This window comes from Triticum aestivum, chromosome 6B, assembly GCF_018294505.1.
Source record: "Triticum aestivum cultivar Chinese Spring chromosome 6B, IWGSC CS RefSeq v2.1, whole genome shotgun sequence".
Taxonomy (NCBI): Eukaryota; Viridiplantae; Streptophyta; class Magnoliopsida; order Poales; family Poaceae; genus Triticum; species Triticum aestivum.
Window position 1 is genome coordinate 542,247,376 of NC_057810.1, and position 12,485 is coordinate 542,259,860.

Consider the following 12,485-nt stretch of genomic DNA (forward strand, 5'->3'; position numbering starts at 1 on the left):
CATATCTCTCATATAAATCGAACAACCATTATTCTCAGACTTAAATGAGTAGCCATCTCGTATTAAACGAGATCCTGATACAATGTTCATGCTCAAACTTGGCACTAAATAACAATTATTAAGGTTCAAAACTAATCCCGTAGGTAAATGTAGAGGCAGCGTGCCGACGGCGATCACATCGACTCTGGAACCATTCCCGACGCGCATCGTCACCTCGTCCTTTGCCAGTCTCCGTTTATTCCGCAGCTCCTGCTGTGAGTTACAAATATGAGCAACGGCACCGGTATCAAATACCCAGGAGTTACTACGATTACTGGTAAGGTACACATCAATCACATGTATATCAAATATACCTTTGGTGTTGCCGGCCTTCTTATCCGCTAAGTATTTGGGGCAGTTCCGCTTCGAGTGACCCTTCCCCTTGCAATAAAAGCACTCAGTCTCAGGCTTGGGTCCATTCTTTGACTTCTTCCCGGTAACTGGCTTACCAGGCGCGGCAACATCTTTGCCGTCCTTCTTGAAGTTCTTCTTACCCTTGCCCTTCTTGAACTTAGTGGTCTTATTGACCATCAACACTTGATGTTCGTTCTTGATTTCAGCCTCTGCTGACTTCAGCATCGAGAACACTTCAGGAATGGTCTTTTCCATTCCCTGCATGTTGTAGTTCATCACAAAGCTCTTGTAGCTTGGTGGGAGCGACTGGAGGATTCTGTCAATGACCGCCTCATCTGGGAGGTTAATGTTCAGCTGGGTCATACGGTTGTGCAACCCAGACATCTTCAGGATGTGCTCACTGACAGAACTGTTCTCCTCCATCTTACAACTGTAGAACTTGTCGGAGACATCATATCTCTCGACCCGGGCATGAGCTTGAAAAACTAGTTTCAGCTCTTCGAACATCTCATATGCTCCGTGATGCTCAAAACGCTTTTGGAGCCCCGGTTCTAAGCTGTAAAGCATGCCGCACTGAACGAGGGAGTAATCATCAGCGCGAGACTGCCAAGCATTCATAATGTCTTGGTTCTCTGGGACGGGAGCGTCACCTAGCGGTCCTTCTAGGACATATTGTTTCCTGGCAGCTATGAGGATGATCCTCAGGTTCCGGACCCAGTCCGTATAGTTGCTGCCATCATCTTTCAGCTTGGTTTTCTCTAGGAACGCGTTGAAGTTCATGTTGACATTAGCGTTGGCCATTGATCTACAAGACATATTTGCAAAGGTTTTAGACTAAGTTCATGATAATAAAGTTCTAATCAAATTATGAACTCCCACTTAGATTAGACATCCCTTTAGTCATCTAAGTGTTACACGATCCGAGTCGACTAGCCCGTGTCCGATCATCACGTGAGACGGACTAGTCATCATCGGTGAACATTTTCATGTTGATCGTATCTTCCATACGACTCGTGTTCGACCTTTCGGTCTCCGTGTTCCGAGGCCATGTCTGCACATGCTAGGCTCGTCAAGTTAACCCTAAGTGTTTTCGCTGTGTAAAACTGTCTTACACCCGTTGTATGTGAATGTAAGAATCCATCACACCCGATCATCACGTGGTGCTTAGAAACGACGAACTGTAGCAACGGTGCACAGTTAGGGGAGAACACTTCTTGAAATTTTATAAGGGATCATCTTATTTACTACCGTCGTCCTAAGTAAACAAGATGCATAATACATAATAAACATCACATGCAATTATATAGTTGTGACATGATATGGCCAATATCATATAGCTCCATTGATCTTCATCTTCGGGGCTCCATGATCATCTTGTCACCGGCTTGACACCATGATCTCCATCATCATGATCTCCATCATCGTGTCTTCATGAAGTTGTCACGCCAACGACTACTTCTACTTCTATGACTAACGTTTAGCAATAAAGTAAAGTAGTTTACATGACGTTATTCAATGACACGCGGGTCATACAAAAAATAATGACAACTCCTATGGCTCCTGCCGGTTGTCATACTCATCGACATGCAAGTCGTGAATCCTATTACAAAGAACATGATCTCATACATCACAATTCATCATTCATCACAACTTCTGGCCATATCACATCACATGATCAATCGCTGCAAAAACAAGTTAGACGTCCTCTAATTGTTGTTGCATCTTTTACGTGGCTGCAATTGGGTTCTAGCAAGAACGTTTTCTTACCTACGAATCACCACAACGTGATTTTGTCAACTTCTATTTACCCTTCATAAGGGCCCTGTTCATCGATTCCGCTCCAACTAAGGTGGGAGAGACAGACACCCGCCAGCCACCTTATGCAACTTGTGCATGTCAGTCGGTGGAACCGGTCTCACGTAAGTGTACGTGTAAGGTTGGTCCAGGCCGCTTCATCCCACAATACCTTGAGCAAGAAAAGACTAGTAGAGGCAAGTAAGATGACAAAATCCACGCCCACAACAAAGTTGTGTTCTACTCGTGCAAAGAGAACTACGCATAGACCTAGCTCATGATGCCACTGTTGGGGAACGTTCCAGAAAATTAAAATTTTTCCTACGGTTTCACCAAGATCCATCTATGAGTTCATCTAAGCAACGAGTCTAGGGAGAGAGTTTGCATCTACATACCACTTGTAGATCGCGTGCAGAAGCTTGCAAGGTGATGATGTAGTCGTACTCGACGTGATCCAAATCACCGATGACCAGCGCCGAACGGACGGCACCTCCGCGTTCAACACACGTACGGGACGGGAGACGTCTCCTCCTTCTTGATCCAGCAAGGGGGAAGGAGAGGTTGATGAAGATCCAGCAGCACGACGGCGTGGTGGTGGATGCAGGGCGTCACAGCAGCAGGGCTTCGCCGAGACTACGAGGGAGAGACGTAACGGGGGGAGGTGGAGGCGCCAGGGGCTGGTGTATGAAGTCCCTCCTCTCCCCCACTATATATAGGGGTGCCAGGGGGGCGCCGGCCCTAGTAGATGAGATCTACTAGGGGGGGCGGCGGCCTAGGGGAGGTTTCCCTCCCCCCCAAGGCACCTAGGGGTGCCTTCCACCACTAGGACTCCTCCTAGGGGGAAACCCTAGGCGCATGGGCCTATAGGGGCTGGTGCCCTTGGCCCATGATGGCCAAGGCGCACCCCCTACAGCCCATGTGGCCCCCCGGGACAGGTGGCCCCACCCGGTGGACCCCCGGGACCCTTCCGGTGGTCCCGGTACAATACCGATAACCCCGAAACTTGTCCCGATGCCCGAAATAGCACTTCCTATATATAATTCTTTACCTCCGGACCATTCCGGAACTCCTCGTGACGTCCGGGATCTCATTCGGGACTCCGAACAACATTCGGGTTTCTGCATATCCATATCTTCATAACCCTAGCGTCACCGAACCTTAAGTGTGTAGACCCTACGGGTTCGGGAGACATGCAGACATGACCGAGACGCTCTCAGTCAATAACCATCAGCGGGATCTGGATACCCATGATGGCTCCCACATGCTCCTCGATGTTGTCATCGGATGAACCACTATGTCGAGGATTCGATCAAACCCTGTATGCAATTCCCTTTGTCAATCGGTACGTTACTTGCCCGAGACTCGATCGTCGGTATCCCAATACCTTGTTCAGTCTCTTTACCGGCAAGTCACTTTACTCCTACTGTAATGCATGATCCCGTGTCCAACACCTTGGTCACATTGAGCTCATTATGATGATGCATTACCGAGTGGGCCCAGAGATACCTCTCCGTCATACGGAGTGACAAATCCCAGTCTCGATCCGTGTCAACCCAACAGCTACTTTCGGAGATACCTGTAATGCACCTTTATAGTCACCCAGTTACGTTGTGACGTTTGATACATCCAAGGCACTCTTACGGTATCCGGGAGTTACACGATCTCATGGTCGAAGGAAGAGATACTTGACACTTGCAAAGCTCTAGCAAAACGAACTACACGATCTTTTATGCTATGCTTAGGATTGGGTCTTGTCCATCACATCATTCTCCCAATGATGTGATCCCGTTATCAACGACATCCAATGTCCATAGTCAGGAAACCATGACTATCTGTTGATCACAACGAGCTGGTCAACTAGAGGCTTACCAGGGACATAGTGTGGTCTAAGTATTCACACGTGTATTACGATTTCCGGATAATACAGTTATAGCATGAATAAAAGACAATTATCATGAACAATGAAATATAATAATACTTTTATTATTGCCTCTAGGGCATATTTCCAACACAAACACCCAGAGCCAAAGAGTGTTAGGCATCACTGAAGTCTTTCTGTCTGTGTGACCTGAAGACTTATTACACTTGAGGACTGTGTATCCTCCAGCCGGTTAGGCGTCGCGTTCTGAGCATCCAAGAGTCATTGTGGATTGCCGGTGAACGAAGTCTGTGAAGGTTCGGAAGTCTACCTTGAAGACTTACCAGAGTGATTGGGCGAGGACTGTGTGTCCTTAGCTCAAGGGGAATAAGGTGAAGACGCGGTCTTCTGAGTTGAATCTCAGCCTCCCTAACCAGATGTACAGTTGTCACAGCAACTAGAACTGGTCCAACAAATCCTGTGTCTTCAACAAGTGACTGGTTCTATCCCTTCCCTCCTTTACTTTGAGTTTGTCTTCGTGAAGTCATTGCTTATTTGTCTTATCTGTTTGACTTCATTGCTTGACTACTATCGTTGATTGTCTTCGTACTATCTTCCATCCTGATCCTTACTACCTAGCTGCTATTAGTCTTTGTATGTTCACATTATTGCATACTTGACTATGGCTTGCTTGTTGTAGTTTATCTTCCGCTGCATATCAATTAGGTCATTTCTATTGTTTGTCTTCGAAACTTCCAAGTTTTAAATACTTTGATAAAAATTGCCTATTCACCCCCCTCTAGTCGATAACTAGCACTTTCTATTGGTATCAGAGCAAGGTACTCCCTTGTTCTGTGTGATTCGGTTTAACCACCTGGAGTTTAGCTATGTCGACTACAGGGATAATCAAAGTCTCCGCTGCTTGTCCCGTGTTCGATGGAACTGAATATCCCCACTGGAAGAATAAGATGCGCATGCATCTTGAAGCCATTGATGTCGACCTCTGGTATGTCGTCAAGAATGGTGTTCCCAAAACTTGTGAAGGTGTCACCCCTACTGATGTCAAGAAGTTCATTCAACTGGACTCCACTGCAAAGAACATCATTTGTGGTCATCTGACCAAAGGACAGTATGGCCATGTGAGTGCTCTGGAAACGTCAAAGCTAGTCTGGGACTGGCTATCCAAGGTCAACGAAGGCGTCTCTACACAGAGAGACCAGATGATCAGTGTTCTTCGCAATCTCTTCAACCGCTTCAAGAGGAACGACAATGAAAATGTCCAGCTCACGTTTGATCGCCTCACCGACATCACAAATGAGCTTCAGGCTCTCGGTGCCACTGAGATCACCAAGCATGAAATCGTCAAGACGCTGCTGAGATCTCTGGACAGCTCCTTTGACACCCTTGCCCTCATGATACAAGAACGTCCTGACTTCAAGACTCTCGATCTGTCTGATATACTTGAGAGGCTCAACACACATGAGTTCCAGCTTTCTGAGAAAAGAGATATCTATGGCCCCAACTATGGCCGAACTCGTGCTTTGAAGAAAAAAGTGGTTTCCTCATCTGAAGAAGAATCTGACTGTGGCTCTGATGATCCTGAAGACATTGGAAAGGAACTTGCCATGCTTGTGAAGAAGTTCCAGAGGTTCACCAAGAAGAAGGGCTTCAGAAAGTCTTCACGATCTAGCTCAAGAAATGATGAAGCTTCCACTCATGACAACAAGAAGAGAACATGTCACAAGTGCAAGAAACCTGGACACTATATCTCTGAGTGTCCTCAGTGGGACAATGAGAAGAAGAAGAAGAAGAGCAAGGAATATGATTCTGATGACAAGAAGAAGAAGAAATCTTCAAAGTCTTCTTCTAAGTCCTCATCAAGGTCTTCATCACATAAGAAGAGCTCATCTAGCAAGGCTCCTGCTTTTGTTGGCAAGGAAATAGATTCAGAGGAGTCTGCTTCTGAGGAGGTGGAGGTGGGGTCTGAAGAAGAGTCCGACCCTGGCGTTGCAAGTCTGGCTCTAGCCACAGCCTATGTTGCCAAGTCCATCTTCAACACTGAAGACAATGACTTCCACACCAACGCTGAAGCTGATGACATGGACGATCCTGCTCCCACCTACTGCTTCATGGCACTTGGTGCCAAGGTAAAATCACGTGATGCTTACTTTCAAACATCAAGTGAAGATGACTCTGATTGTGAATCTAAACCCAGCTACAAAACACTTGCTAAAATTGCTATTGAACAACAAAGGGCTATGGAACATACTCAAAAACTGTTAGACAAAAGCGATGACCTGTTGGACGCGGAAATGACACGTTCACAGTCCTTAGTAGAAGACATAAAAAATCTTCATGCTAAGTACCAAGAACTTGAAAGTCTTCATGAGACGCTCTCAACCACATATGAAAGGCTCTCCTATGATTATCTTCAAAGGAAGCAAGAGCTTGAGAAATTGAAAGCGACTCATGAAGATCTTCAAAAAGAGAATGAGTCATTTTGCGCTCAACAGATCAGTTCCGCTCGGGATGGATTTGAACCACCATGTTTAAAATGCATTGAGCGTGATAACGCTGCCTCTGTTGCTGAATGTTCCAATGCCGCTGCTGTTGCATTATCTTGAACTGCTAATGTGGAAACTAACCCCTCTACGGAGGATACCACTGCTATTGCTGATGAAAATGCTAGGTTGAAGACATTGCTTGAAACAGGGATGTATAAGAGTCTGAAAGGACATCAGACACTTTGTGATGTCCTCAAAAAGCAGATTCTGAACCGAAACCCTAGGAAAGAGGGTGTTGGGTTCGAGAGGAAAATGAATGCTGATGGTTCCTACTGGAAGCCTGAGTAGTATCCCAAAACCACATGGATTGCTGCAAAGGAACCTTCAGTGGATCCATCCACTCTATCTAGCTTTACGTGTGCTAATCCTATTATCATTGATGAATCCTTTGATGCAAACTATAAACTATTCAAAAATCAGAATGGTGAAGTGTTTGCCAGGTATATTGGTACTAACTGCAGGAATGGACCACCTATGAAGAAGATCTGGGTTCCCCAAAATTGTCTTGAGAATCTTCCAGTGAATGTCATGATAACACCACCTAGGAAGAAGACAAACCCCAGACCAAAGGCATCATATGGTCCAACGGCTTCATACGAATACAGGACTCACTTGAGTCACCCAAACGCCAATGTTTTGCAGGGAAATTGTACTCAAACTTATGAATATGAACGTGTGTCCTCAAACCGCCATGTTCATAGGACTAAGAACTTTTCTGCTTATTCATACGAGTATCATTCATCTCCTGCAAGGCTATTTGCTAGGGCTTCAAAGCCGAAATTCTCAGATGCTGCACTTAGACTCATTGCTTCTAAGCCACCCTTGAAGATGTGGGTGGTGAAGAAGAAGTAACTCTCTTTTGCAGAATATGGTCTCCAGCCAGCAATCAAAGGCGTCCGATATTATTGCTGGGGACCTAAAACACAAAGGGACGCATGATAAAATGACTTACTATGTATTCCACATATGAATCGCTTACCTGTCATACTGTGTGCTCTAACTTTCATCTAAGTTGTGATAATCCTAGTGTGCGTCAAATGCTTATGCTTCACAACATACCTTGTGAAGCCTATCCTCCTAACTGCACTGTAGGGTATGACACCTCGTGCTTCAGAATGGATTATCGACAGCGGATGCACCAACCATATGACAGGTGATCGAAGTCTTCTCATGGACTCAACCTTACGTCAACCCGACAAGAGTCAAATCACATTTGCTGACACTGGTAAAAGCAAGGTATTGGGTCTAGGTAGAGTTGCAATCTCGAAGGATCAACACATGGATAAAGTGATGCTTGTTGAATCCCTTGGGTTCAACTTAATGTTTGTCTCAATGCTTTGTGACTTGAACATGATTGTGCTATTTGGAAAATATCGTTGCCTTGTATTATTGGAATCTGACAAGTCTCTAGTCTTTGAAGGGTATAGGAAAGATGATCTATACATGGTAGATTTCTCAGCAGGTCCACAGCTTGCCGTATGTCTTCTTGCAAAAGCGTCAGAATGCTGGCTCTGGCATCGAAGGCTGGGGCATGCTGGCATGAGGAACTTACATACACTCGTCAAGAAGAAGCATGCCATAGGCATCGAAGGTGTCAAGTTCAAGAAAGATCATTTGTGTGGTGCCTGCGAAGCTGGGAAGATGACTAGGGCGAAGCACCCCTTGAAGACAATCATGACGAGATCTCAACCCTTCGAGGTGTTGCACATGGACTTATTTGGCCCTACTCACTACTCTACACTCACAACAACAACGTGTCTCTATGGCTTCGTCATTGTTGATGACTACTCAAGATATACATGGGTGCACATAATTCTCTACAAGACTGAAGTACAAGATGTCTTCAGACGATTCACCAATCGAGCAATGAACAATTATGGCGTCAAGATCAAGCATATCAGAAGTGATAACAACACTGAATTCAAGAACACCGGGCTTGATCTCTATCTGGATACAATGGGAATCACTCATGAGTTTTCTGCTCCATACACACCGCAGCAAAATGGCATTGTAGAGCGCAAGAACAGAACCCTCATTGAAATGCCTCGAACAATGCTCGACGAGTACAAGACACCAAGAAATTTCTGGCCTGAAGCTATTGATACAGCATGTCACATCATCAACCGTGTCTACATCCACAAGCTTCTGGGCAAAGCATCCTATGAGCTCCTTACTGGCAAGAAGCCAAATGTCAGCTACTTCAGAGTCTTTGGTGCTAGGTGCTGGATCAAGGATCCCGGTCACAAGTCAAAATTTGAACCCAAAGCTCACGAAGGCTTCATGCTCGGTTATGGAAAGGACTCGCACTCTTACAGGGTCTTCAACCTCTTCCACTACAAGATCGTTGAAACTGTGGACGTGTGATTTGATGAAACCAATGGTTCACAATGAGAGCTCCTGCCAAGCACATTAGATGAAGCTCCTCCCAGCGAATCTATCAAGCTGATGGGAACTGGTGAAATCATGCCCTCTGAAGCACAGCCTGAAGAGGAACTTATCATTTCTGCACCAAACCAACCTGAAGACAATGCTCAGACCGAAGACAATCCTCCCAATGATGACAATAATCAGCATGAGCAAGGTCCTCGTCCAGTTCATCTAGATCCAAGGGGTTCCCCTCACTTAGAGGAGAAAGTGATTGGTGGAAACGTGGATCTAATTCTCCTCTCTCTTTTCCCTCAAGAACTAGCAAGAATCATTGGAGGGATTGAGAGTTAGCAAGCTCGAAGAAGGTCAACAATGGGGGAAGAACACAAGCTTAAAGGATAAGGTTCATTGGGGAAGAAGACCCCCTTTTATAGGTGGGGAAAAATCCAACCGTTATGCTCACAGCCCGCATAGAGCGGTACTACCCCTCGACCTCACGGTACTACCGCTAGGGGTAGCGGTACTACTGCTTGCGAGCGGTACTAAAAAATACATCCATGCCTACCACCGCTGGACTTGTGACGAGTTTTTGGTCCGGAGCGGTAGTACCGCTGTAGTAGCCGTGGTAGTACTGCTCTGGAGCGGTAGTAAAAAATTACATCTGCTCCTGTCCGCGGTAGTACAAGTGTAGCCTTTTCAGAACATCAAAACTGCCACAACTTCTGCAAACGGATTCCGAATTCGATGAAACCAAGTTTGTTGGAAAGCTAGAGACAAGGGCTAACCCGATCTAGATAGAAATATCAACAAGAAGAAAATTAGAAAATTCCCATGAGAAAATGGTGAGAACCCTTCCTCGAAAAAGACCGGTAAAACCTCTAACACCGAAAACGCTATAGAAGAAGCATATGAAATCCATTTTCGATGAAGTAGAGCTTGTCACGAATATAACCACAAGCTCTAAAACCTCAAAAGAAAATACAAATAAGAATCAAGAAAGATGATGCAAGGACGCTACTCACTTGAGAGCCCCCTTGATAGTACGACTATCGGTCCTATAACCCGGTCTCCAAACTATCACCATGAGACGGTAAAATATAAAACCTATCAAGGGTATACCTTTGACTTGCATGAAGTCCACTTGAGCTAGATGATGATGATCTTGACTCCCTCAAGTTGGACCACCTTTCTTTATTGCGTTCACTCGATGAAGACTAGTTTATTGCTCCCCCATACTCCACTATGGGTGAGCCACTCTTTGGCACATCTTCACAACTCCATCGATACCATAATAGACGGCGAGCTACAAGCATGATTTCTTCGTGATGCTCCACTTGAACTTGCACAACGCAACCTTTATTTGATGTCATCCTCCATGGGTTGTATGTGATCTTCCTCTTGACGCAAGACCATGGAAGCAGACCATGAGATCACTTGATCCCACTCGGTGTATCTTCTACGCTTTGTGTGATGATCAACTTGAATCACTCTTTGCACTTAGTCTTAATCAACCTTGACTCTTTCCAACTTTCTTCATTTGGATGATGTCTTGAAGGTAAACATGAATGATCACACAATCTTCTTCTTCAAGACATGCTTGCAATAAGCTCAATACTTACATGACCAATCTTTGGATAATTCCTTAATAGCACCTTGGTCAACTTATAAACTCCTTGAAACCAACACATGCACTTCAAGAAATGCCTATGAAAAATCCTTGAAATATAACTCAATGCAACCATTAGTTCATAGAGAATGGCATCAATTACCAAAACCACACATGGGGGCATCGCATGTCCTTTCATCTATGGCATTTAAAATTTTAAAAAGTAGAGAAATGAGTCTAAAATTCAAGTGATGACGGGCGAGCAGTATAGCATTGATGTGGCCTCCTCCGGTGAGTGGCATCTTGAAGAAATCAAGTGAGTATGAGAAATGGTTAGTGGTACCCCGACGCTATGAGAGGCGGAAGTGGGAATTGGGGATCGCTAGATCGAGAGATGGACAGGTGTTCAATGATGATAATTTGAGATTTCATCACTTCGAGGAGACACATATGACGTAGGAGGAGCGGCGAGCAAGTATCTATGGCCCTATGTGGTATGGCCGGTTTAGGGAATAAGAGATTTAGGGTGGGCCATGAGAGTTGGATGTTGACTCTACATATCATAGGAGTTAGTTTCATTTAACGTTGTTTGTGGGTATCCATTGGGTGACCCATGGGCGCAATTTCATACCCTATGCCCTACCCATATATTTTGCGGGTATGGATACCCATTACCCGTGCGTACAAAACCTCTCCAAGTCTTGCCCATGCCCATTGTTTTCACGTAGGGTACCCACGGGTACCCATACCCATGGGCAAAACTTCCATCCCTACAGACGGGAAGGATTTAGCGGCATCCCGTCACAAATGTTACAACGAAGGAATTAGAAAAATTATGGCAGGAAAATGCCTTAGAAAAGTTTGCTGAGCTATCGATATAGTAACAAGATACTGCGTTATGCAGAATTCCAGGCAGGAACAGCCTGAGCAAAGCGAGGATGGCAGACGGGTCGTAGCCGCCGCACAAAGTGCTACAGTACCGATAGATCCAATGATCAGTCGGCACGGAAAATAAAACATCCAGGCAAGGGACTCAAATCAATGCTAGACATGATACTGGACCAATCAACACAATTCACTCTATGTCCTCGGACAAACTACCGACTCACATGCTTCGAGCGTGCTGGATTGTCAGGCAGGTAGCAAGGGGAGGGATGGAACTCCTTGACAACATTGGCATGCTGATAAGCCAAGGTATCACACCTAATCAGGAACGAGCAGTCGTCCAAAGACGAGGAGGTCCTAATGATATAGAGACTCACTCCTTGAGAAATCAACGAAAAAGAGCTCTTCGAGAGATCTGTCACAACGACCATGTAGTGACCTTGGATAAGAGATGGTCGAACATGCCAATCACCTTTGATCGTGAGGACCAACCTATAGGAGTCAATGGCTGAGGAGTTGCGACCCTCGTCCTCGGTCCTAAAATAGATGGCTATCGACTGACCAAAGTCATGATGGACGGCAGCATCAGCTTAAACCTCATCTATGGGGAAACTTTGCGAAAGATGCAGTTCGACAGATCATGCATCGAACCAAGTCGGACTACCTTTAAAGTAACAATCCCAGAAAAAGAAGCAGGATGCATCGGCTAAGTCATGCTAGATGTGATATTTGGAAACCCGATACTTATCGGGTTGAGGAGTTAACACTACTAGGGAAAACCTTATACATAGAGGTATAGCAGTAGCACCGGTCAGAGGAGGGCGCTATTGATATTTAGTAGTAGCATGTGTCAAAAAAGCATGCTACGGACATGGTTATAGCAGTAGCGCGCCAGTAGGAAAAAGCGATACTACTACAATTACCACACTGTTTCCGATAGGCTAGAATAGTAGTAGTGATTCTACGAAAAGCACACTACTGCTAAATGCCCTGTAGCAGCGCGTTTCTGGTGTAGAGC